This window comes from Sander lucioperca, chromosome 8 (genome assembly GCF_008315115.2).
Source record: "Sander lucioperca isolate FBNREF2018 chromosome 8, SLUC_FBN_1.2, whole genome shotgun sequence".
Lineage (NCBI taxonomy): Eukaryota > Metazoa > Chordata > Actinopteri > Perciformes > Percidae > Sander > Sander lucioperca.
This window is the reverse complement of record NC_050180.1, coordinates 7,813,516-7,824,415: the sequence shown is the minus strand read 5'-3', so window position 1 is coordinate 7,824,415 and position 10,900 is coordinate 7,813,516. Positions and strand designations below refer to the sequence as shown.

General features: G+C 38.5%; 1 protein-coding gene across 3 annotated transcripts in view; it reads left to right on the top strand.

The window, feature by feature from the left end:
* Window positions 1–10,900, top strand: part of tmeff2a (transmembrane protein with EGF-like and two follistatin-like domains 2a) — a 135,142-nt gene that overhangs the window by 1,238 nt on the left and 123,004 nt on the right. The window lies entirely within an intron of this gene.

Here is a 10,900-nt window from a genome sequence, read left to right as displayed (position 1 = left end):
GTCCTTTTAACTGGGAAGCAGTGAATGATTGGGGAAGGTTGTCGCCAGAATAACGCGATGTGCGCCACAATAAAAAAAAATAGGCTACAAACACTGTTAGTGTATACAGATTCAGTCGCATTAAGTCTTTATGTGGTCACTGTGTAACTTGAACATACATGGTTCTATTCAACCCCGGGCTATTTCATACTGATTACAGCTCAGTTTGAGCATATATAGGCTGATTTGAATTCCCAAAATTCAGGAATAAATCACACTGAGAAATTATAAATCTCGTTAAATTGGCTTATTTTGGCATCCCAACAGTTTCATCATGTGTTACTTTAAATATAGCCTAAATTTAGTCGCTTATTGTATAGGCCACTGTGCTGTAAACTTGTTTTCTCTCCACGGTGCCCAAAGCGATAAAAGGAGCGGAGCGGGCTGCAGCGCCTCGCCTCCCGGTGTAAATCAGCCGACTGTACCGCCATATATTTCCCCTGTCGCCTGTCCAAGTCTGAACCCTTAAAATAGCTCCAAGCCGATTCCACACACTCATGGGCAGTAGCGGTAGGCTTTTGATATTATAGCTCATAACCAGCCACACATCAATATGGATTCATGATTGCCGTTTGCAGCCTAAATACCAGTAGGCTATACTTGGATGTTAATATAAAATAAGAGAGGGGCAAACATTTCCATGATATATATTACAAACATCATAGAAAGATTCTATGTGACAGGTAGCCGGCAGGAGATCAAAAAACTACTTGCCACATACAAAATCCCCTGTCAGAAGATAGAGATCTCATTTGGATATCAAAGTTGTTCAAATGAATTTGATTATGATAATAGGCTCATTAGGATATGCTTTATAAAAACACAAACCAGACCAAATGGGATTTTTCTTTTAATTATTATCATGATTTATGGCATTTGGAAGATTGTTGACATCATTTTACACATCCTTGGTATTTCAGTTCTTAAAAAAAAAAAAAAAAAGCTTGAGCTGAGCATATGTTTATTAAGATTCTCCATGAATAAACTGTGCTCATATGCGTTGTATTATATTGGAGGATGATTTTGTGTTGCTGTTGGGTAATGATTTGGTCGTTAATGGCACACATCCTGTCCAAATACACACTTGCCCTCCACCCCATTTCCTGACACTCTTATATGCATTTCGAGGCTTTTATCCAACAAGCCTTGAGGAGGCTTAAGTGCATATACAGTACTAACAACAAAGCACACACACACACACACACACACACACACACACACACACACACACACACACACACCCAGCATCAATTAGAATTAATAGGACAGAACAAGTGACACGTGGTCCATCGTGAAAAAGATAAACCCCTTTCAATAATAATAATTAAAAAAAACAGACAGTAATTGCACAGGGCTTAATTATCCACTCCTTCCTACATATCATGCCCTTTAACAACAACACTAATGCGTGACAGTTTTCAGCCCAGGGAAATAAGGCAGGCTAAAAAAACTTTTGGTGATGAGCTCAGTGTCACCTCAGTGCTAAGACACGAATAATTATAGGCAGTAGTGTCATGAAAATGGGAATGGGGTACCAGTTCCAGCAATGCTGCCTTTGAACCAGTGCTGAATGAGATTCTGTTCCATGGAATTAAACAGAGAGGGTGGAAAAGAAACTCCGTTTGACAAAGATTGTCATTCTTTTTGGTTTGCAAATTGTGGATGGCCATGAACAACTGCCATTGAAGGCTTCAACTGAGGCAGAACAGAGGATCCCAAAATGATCTTGACACTAAGTTAATCTTTGTTCTATTGTATGTGCAGAGATAGATGTGGTCTCGAGATGCCTGTGGTTAACCCAGTGTGTCATTTACACATTGATACATGCAATGTGTGAAGCTGCACTAGGCAGGACTTGTGAAAACTCTTAAATATATGAGTCATGCATCACTGAAAGTGTAACAGAAAAGGCCATTTGTTTCCATTTCTTTACATGACGTATGTTTAGCATATTAATGATGTATGTATGTTTGTGTATGGGAACCTGTAATCTACACATAAGAAGTGCCAAAGTAAGACTTCACGGTGTGAAAACGAGTGTGAAAAAGTATGAGGGGCCGTCAGGGACATTATTCAGAATTACCTCTCACAAACATATGTGAAATGCTCTTACATACACTACTGAAACACTCTCACATTAAGAACTGGGAGATTATTTGCTCGCACACACTACTGAAACGCTCTCACACATACAAGTGAAACGTTCTCATAAACGCTACTGAAACCCTCTCGCGCAATACTGAAACGCTCTCATAAACGCTACTGAAACGCTCTCATAAACGCTACTGAAACGCTCTCATAAACGCTACTGAAACGCTCTCATAAACGCTACTGAAACGCTCTCATAAACGCAACTGAAACGCTCACGAGCAATACTGAAACACTCATAAACGCTACTGAAACGCTCTCATAAACACTACTGAAACGCTCTTATAAACACTACTGAAACGCTCTTATAAACGCTACTGAAACACTCTCATAAACGCTACTGAAACCCTCTCACGCGCAATACTGAAACGCTCTTATAAACGCTACTGAAACGCTCTCATAAACACTACTGAAACGCTCTCATAAACGCAACTGAAACGCTCACGAGCAATACTGAAACACTCATAAACGCTACTGAAACGCTCTCATAAACGCTACTGAAATGCTCTCATAAACGCTACTGAAACGCTCTCATAAACACTACTGAAACGCTCTTATAAACACTACTGAAACGCTCTTATAAACGCTACTGAAACACTCTCATAAACACTACTGAAACCCTCTCACGCGCAATACTGAAACGCTCTTATAAATGCTACTGAAACGCTCTCATAAACCCTACTGAAACTCTCTCATAAACACTACTGAAACGCTCTCATAAATGCTACTGAAATGCTCTCACACGCAAAACTGAAACGCTCTCATAAACACAACTGAAACGGGAATTCACTTTCAATAGTGTATATGAGAATGTTTCAGTATAGTGCACAAATCTGTTTCAGTAGTGTTTATGAGAGCATTTCAGTAGTGTTTATGAGAGCATTTCAGTAGTGTTTATGAGAGCGTTTCAGTAGTGTTTATGAGAGCGTTTCAGTAGTGTTTATGAGAGCGTTTCAGTATTGCGCATGAGAGGGTTTCAGTAGCGTTTATGAGAGCGTTTCAGTAGTGTTTATGAGAGCATTTCAGTAGTGTTTATGAGAGCGTTTCAGTAGTGTTTATGAGAGCATTTCAGTAGTGTTTATGAGAGCATTTCAGTAGTGTTTATCAGAGCGTTTCAGTAGTGTTTATGAGAGCATTTCAGTAGCGTTTATGAGAGCGTTTCAGTATTGCGTGTGAGAGGATTTCAGTTGAACAGGAAGGCGTTTCAGTTGAACAGGAAGCCATTTCAGTTAAACAGGAAGGCGTTTCAGTTGAACAGGAAGGCAATTCAGTTGAACAGGAAGGCAATTTGGTGTAACAGTAAGGTGGCTGGGAAAAATTGCCTTCCTGTTCAACTGAAATGCCTTCCTGTTCAACTGAAATCCTCTCACACGCAGTACTGAAATGCTCTCATAAACACTACTGAAACAGATTTGTGCACTATACTGAAACATTCTCATATACACTATTGAAAGTGAATTCCCGTTTCAGTTGTGTATATGAGAGTGATTCAGTATTGCGCGTGAGAGGGTTTCAGTAGTGTTTATGAGAGCGTTTCAGTAGTGTTTTATAAGAGCGTTTCAGTATTGCGCGTGAGAGGGTTTCAGTAGTGTGTGTGAGCGAATAATCTCCCAGTTGTTTATGTGAGAGTGTTTCAGTAGTGTATGTAAGAGCTTTTCACATGTGTTTGTGAGAGGTAATTCTGAATAATGTCCCTGACGGCCCCTCATAAATATCATGCAGGGTGAGTTGTTCAAATTATCTGTAGACTGGAAATGGTTGGAAATTCATGAATTGACCAGTAAATGATGCTAATTTTCAGGATTTAGAAGTCAAAATTTGATACAAGAAATACTTAATGCATGGGGGGGAAACGTGGCATTAATTCTGACATACTGTAAATCCCTTGTTTAGCCATGTCAGGTTTGTGTTCTCCTTTCGTCTGTTGAGGTCCTCGGGGAATGCACCCTTGAAGTGCACTATATAGGCAGGGTCAACATCTGAGACCTCCATCGTACGCAAGAGAGGGCAGAGTGCCGGCAGCGCCACAGAGCAGGACACATCACCACCCAGGAGCTCACATACCTACAAACTCACAAGACCAACAGAATGAACACATTGCATTCAGATAACACCCATTTAGCGGAAAGGCCTAACATTATTTCTAAAATACAACAACAAAGGGACTATTATAATAATTAGATTTCTACGAAAATAAAATGGGAGAGGATAGGGAAATCAACCTACCTGCATGGCTCCAGCAGTGTTTCCACTGCTTTTCTTTAACAGTCTGTCACAATCAACTGAGCTAAGCATGGCTAAGTTGTGGTTCTGCTGTGCCAGCTTTGCTTCCAGTAGGTCTTTGTTGTGTTGTACCCGCTTGATCATGTCAAGAGTTGAATTCCAGCGCATTGGTTCATCCCGGACTAGGGATTCTTCTGCTTGCCCATGAGAGGTATGCTGAACTTTCTTCTCTGCTGTGTTGGCAGGACTGTGTTTGAAATGTCCAACAACTTTCCGGCACTTGGCTAAAGTACCGACAAACCCACTGTCACAGAGAGCCACTTTAGTGGGCATGTTTGAATGGTGGACTCCTTGCTGCAGCGGGCGGAGCGGGGGGAGGTGGCTTCTGGGACTCCAGCACCATATGTTTTCTCAAAAGCCCTGAATCTGTGTCCAGGTTGGCTCAGTGGGTAGAGCAGGCGCACATATACTGAGAGGCTTATGCCTCGACGCAGAGGTCCAGGCTTCGAGTCCGACCTGTGATGATTTCCTGCATGTCTTCCCCCTCTTTCTCCCCTTTCTCACCTAGCTGTCCTATCGATTAAAGGCGGAAAAGCCCAACAAATAACCTTAAAAAAAAAAAAGCGCTGAATCTTTGAGAGTTTTAAAATAACTTCAACTTTGTGTCATTTTCCCTCGGTCCCTGACTGGAACAGCAAATCAGTGGAGCAAAAGTTCTATTACTGGGGAAATATCTCCATTCATTCTGTGAACTCTAGGTTTCAAGATCAGTAATGCTGTTTACGCCAAATTCCTACCCTACTATTGTTATGTAACGTAAAAATAGTAACATCAGACAAATTTTGCCTCTCTTTAGGTAGCAGGAGTGAAAATTAGTCATCCTCAACATAGTTGTGTTGTAGTTTCAGAATGTTGAAGACAGTTCGAGAACATTTAGATACAAAATAGGATGCAGGCTCTACAGGATGATTATTTTCCTTGGCAACTATCATTCTCAAATGATGTACAGATTTTTGCAGATTTACTGCCATTCTTTTATCAAATATCTTGAAAAATAGTGCATAGCCGTTAAATAGAGCATGCCTCCGAATCCCCTCCTTTGCAACTTTAGCGCATGCTTCAGCAAAATGCCTTTCCTCTGTTTTTAACACACCTAAAGTGAGCAAGTGCAGTTGCCATTTGTCATTGATGTGTCATGTGTGCCGTTACACCGAGGTAGTTATGGTTGCATACTGATGTCTAGTGGTCTCCAGTCAGTAACATACATGTAGCTTGTGTCATCTGCTTTCTTTGCCTTCTCAATGCCATACAATGACAAGTGACAATAGTTCCCCTCGAAGATGTCTTGTATAATGTGTTGCTTTAGGCTATCTAGATGTCTTCAACAATGTTGATGGGCCTGCGGTCAACGGCTATTTATTAGCGATTGCATTGGTTAGCTTACTTGATGCCATTTGGTTGACAGACTTGTCCTTGCTGCACTCTGCCAGTGTAGCTGGATCCTGTGTCAGTGCTAGCATCTTTGCTAATATCAGCAAAGTTTAGCTCTGTCTGAAGATGGTACTTCAGGATTATTGTGCTCTGGTGGAAAGATAATTCGTCATTGCGCAATATGTGCACACAACGTTGGTTTTATCTAAACTTCCATCTGGAAGCTTTTCAAAATGAATGTTTTCCATTCAGCACATTATGGTCAGTCATTGTGTCTTTGTTTGCTACGTCCTTTCAGTAATTCATGCAGGTAAAAATACGCGCTATTATTATGGAAGAAAGTTGGGATCAAATTTGAAAAAAAAGGTCCAATGTGTAACGTGTTTAGTTGTTCATTATCAAAATCTGTGTTGCCCATTCACAAACTTGTCCTTTTTCATGAATATTTACCTCCACCATCAATTCCAAGTATTCCTTTTGGCTTGAAGTTTTACATTTGCATTCGCATGAACTGGGGTAGACGCTCCATATTCATGCACCATCTTGAAATACGTTAGCTGGTAAGGGACATACAGGACATACTACTCCGCCTTTTGCGTTTTTGCTGTCACATGATAAACTCACAGGTGCTGCTAATGCTGCTAATGGGTATCGTAGCTTCCTGGCCCCGGCAAGTTTGAAGAAGGAAACATGGAGGACCTCACGTATTCAAAATCCAAATTTCAGGAACAGGAGTCTTCTTCTTCGCCCAGAAAAAGAAAATAATTAAATATATTAAATACATTGAAAAGAGCAAGAGACCGTCTTTTTGAAGCGTGAAGGCTACCATAGCTGTAATACGTACTTTGAACTGCGTGGTGCGAGAGAGTTGATTGCGATATATAATCTCAACGCTAGATGGGAAAAATTCCCACACATTGGACCTTTAACAGCCAAAGTAATTTCATCTCATAGAACACAGGAGTTGCTAATCTACCGCTGCTTCGATCGGTTAGTAGGCCTGTAACAATTATTATATAATTGTCTAATCGCAATCGCAATTTTTTGACATAATTGCAGTTAACCACAATTACTTGCTTACATAATCTAAGGTCGGGAAAACTATAGAATACTGTACTATTGTCAATTTTATGTTTATATAAGAAAAGATTTCAATGTATTTATGATAATAACGAGGCATGGTTTACTTCACAGGCTGTGTACCCGTGTTGCTATATTATCTGGGTGACATAACAGTGATAGAACCAAAAGACGTATCCTGGAATTCATTCAAAACTTTATTTTGTTTGGAAAAGTAATAAATAAATAAACTTGTTTTAAAAATTTTACTGAAAGAGACTATTGTCAATTATTTCTGAGACAATTAATTGTACAGCAACATTTGGAATTGTTATAGGCCTATCGGTTAGTTTGTTTGTTTGTCCTTTTAAAACACTAGAGTCACACGATAACACAAACTAACCTTTCACATACTCATAGCCATTTCATATTTTCTTATAAAACATATTAATTAGTGTAGCTTTAGGGCATTTTTAAACCAAGCAGCCAAATCTTAATAAATAAGCAATGCGGTGGCTGAGGTCTTGTAACGATAATAATTTATCTACATGGAAAAGCTGGTGCTCCATTCATTTTATTAACTAGTTTCTATACATGTAAATGACCATGGAAAGTCAACTCTTTTCAAACAAATTGGTAAATTTGTATATCCATCCAGCACAGTTGATCGTGTATTCAAAACGTTGTGTAATTATCGCAGTCAAACCATTGGTGGCATTGTGCCTGTCATTTTTGGCTTGTATCTCTTTAGATAAATGAGCGAAGTCTGTGTTATCTTTAATAGGTGCACTTGCAGACTTTGGCCAAAAATCAGCTCATGTCTTTTTGCCATTTTATTCATCCATATCAAAAACAAGTTGAAGCTGAGAATATTAATATTCATCTCTTGCTGAATGCCTCCCAAAATACCAGTTTTAATCCTTGCAATTCAGTTTCATTTTCATCAGAATTATAGTTGTTCACAGATTACAGTATTGTAATGGTGGTAGTGTATGAATGTCAAATCCCGATGTATTTACCCCATGCTATACCTTACATCTCCTGTGGGAGAATGTCTGTGCAGTGACCATAAATCCCTCCGTCACTGAACCCCCCCAGCTCTTGTTTACTCTGATTCTTTGATAGTTGAAAGTGACAGGGATGAGTGCAGAATATGCAAAGCCCCCTGTAAATCCCATCAAGTGGAGTGAATTACCAGTAGTCTGGAGAGAATTGGCCATCTGCTTCCAAGATTTTTCAACACAGAGGTCAAAAGTGTTCCTCTTGCATGCAGGTCCACACCTCTGAAAGGAAACAGCGCCAGGGAACTGAATAAGACATGGCACTGGAGAGGGGGGGTCCTAAAGTGTCTAATTGGCGACTGGCTGCATCATTGAGCGAGTTTGAGGGATTTGTTTAACTGAAAAGGCTTTATTTTCAGACTTGCTGTAATTAAAGTACCTGTTCTGATTATGATTTTAGTGCTTTGGGTTATTGTGCCTTTTAATAACATAATGAGGGCTGAACTATAACTCTCTCCATGACAATCATTTGAAAACCTGTTGCAAAGGTATAGAAAAAAAAAAAGACCTGAGAGAGGTCAAGAAAGGATGTCTCACCGCTGTGGTTGTTCAGTCTTCATTAATAATTTAGTCTACTTAATTATTTATCAGAACAATGCTTAAAACAGGGGTGGGAGGAGGACTCCTGGTTCTTCTTAGTGTTCTGAAACTCCAGGTAGGTAGGTAGGAGGAGATGCATTTGGCTGACAAGCTCTCTCTTTTAGACAAGTAAGTGCTTCGCTTGCCATCTTAATCGTTAGCATATAAACATTACCTTTTCAATATTTGATGTTTGCCAGCTTGTTTTCGTTAATTATTCAGCTCACTGTAATCTCCTCCTGGAACGGCAGGCCAGGAGCAGGAAGTGTACGTTTTCCAGGGCTCTAACACATCAACCAGCACCCATTAACATTTTGTAGAAGAAAAGAAAGTAAAGAAAAAGAAAGAGGAAGATTTCATTCTAATCTGTGTACATAATAAAATAACATATGTATAACGTATATAATAATAATAATAATAATAATAATAATAATAATAATATATTATTAGATAGAGCTGAGATGGTAAATTGCTTTAACAAGCATTTTGTGTCAGCTGGATCTATATTCAATGGATCTTCTGATCAAAATCTTTTGAATGTATCTTACTCAATGGGAGATTATAGTCCTAGATTCAATTTTACGCCTATTACGAGTCATGAGGTCTTAATGACCCTGAAAAAATTGGATACTCGTAAATCTGCAGAGCCTGATGAGATTGAAGGTATATTTTTAAAATTTGCAGCAGAAATCATTGCTGACCCTTGGACATGTATTTTAAATTTATCTCTGGAACAGAATATTGTTCCTGAAGATTGTAAATCTGCTCTGGTTCTACCAATGCTGAAAGGTGGTGACCCTTCTAATTTGGACAATTACCGTCCAATATCTAACTTATCAGTGATAGCTAAGATTTTGGAATCTATCATCAGTGAGCAATTAAAACAGTTTCTGGTTAATAATAATATTCTATCTGTCTTTCAATCTGGCTTTAGAAAAAATCATAGTACTGCCACCGCCACTATGAAAGTACTTAATGATATAATTAGTGCTTTAGATGATCGTAAATCATGTGCTGCGTTATTTATTGATTTAACAAAAGCCTTTAATACAGTCAATCATGTTATCTTATTATCACGGTTGGCTTGCATTGGCCTCTCTGATGCTGCTATTGGTTGGGTCAGTAGCTATTTAAATAACAGATGTCAACGTGTACTTCTTAATGACTACATGTCTGAGAAACTTACTGTTACAATACAATATATATTAATAACCTCAGTGAAAATGTTATGAATGCCAATATACACATGTATGATGATGGTACCATTATCTACTGTTCTGCAACATCACCTGCTGAGACAATTTTAAAGCTACAAAAAACATTTGAAAATATTCAGCTCAATTTACATGCATTAAAGCTAGTTCTTAATGATAAGAAAACTAAATATATGTTTTTTAACAGAACCCGTAAGCATGGACCTTTCCTGCCTCATCTCCACACATTACAGGGCAGGCCAATAGAACTAGTTCCCTCGTACAAATACCTGGGATTTATATTGGAGAAAGACATGTCTTTTAAATTGCATATTGAGCAGTTAATCACTAAATCGAAATTAAAGTTGGGCTTTTACTTCAGAAACAGTTCCTGCTTCGCACAGAAAGTCAAGAAAAAGTTGGTTGAATCTACCTTCTTGCCAATTTTAGACTATGGAGATGTGTTTTACAGACACTCCACAACGTCCCTTTTGAAATCTTTAGATTCTGTGTATCATTCAGCACTGAGATTTATAACCCATGCTTAGTATTCTACCCATCACTGTGTATTATATGAAATGGTAGGTTGGCCCTCACTCAACACAAGAAGGCTCAAACATTAGTTGACCTTTGTGTACAAATCAATAACTGGACATACTCCTTCATATTTAACTACACTCTTAACATCTAGTAGATCAGAACATAATCTAAGATCAAGTAGATACATAATGTATGATGTTCCACAAACTAAAACAGAGTTTGGAAAAACAGCTTTTTGTTACAGTGCTCCAACTTCATGGAATGAGTTACAAAATCAACTAAAATTGCAGGTTTTTATTTCACATACTGAATTCAAGTCCTGCCTACATCAAATATATCAACATGTTTGCGTTTGTTTTAAAATGTGATTTTCTGTTTTTATTTCTTATTTATTATTGCTGTCCATCCGTGTCTGTCTGTTATTTTTTGTATGTTAAAGTGTATTTTATGTGCTGCCTTCTTGGCCAGGGCTCACTTGTAAAAGAGATTTTAATCTCAATGTGATTTTTTCCCTGGTAAAATAAAGGTTAAATACAAAAAAAATATATTAAAAGTAGTGCTGTCAAACGATTAAAATATTTAATCGCGATTGATCGCATTAATGTCATAGTTAATTCGCAATTAATC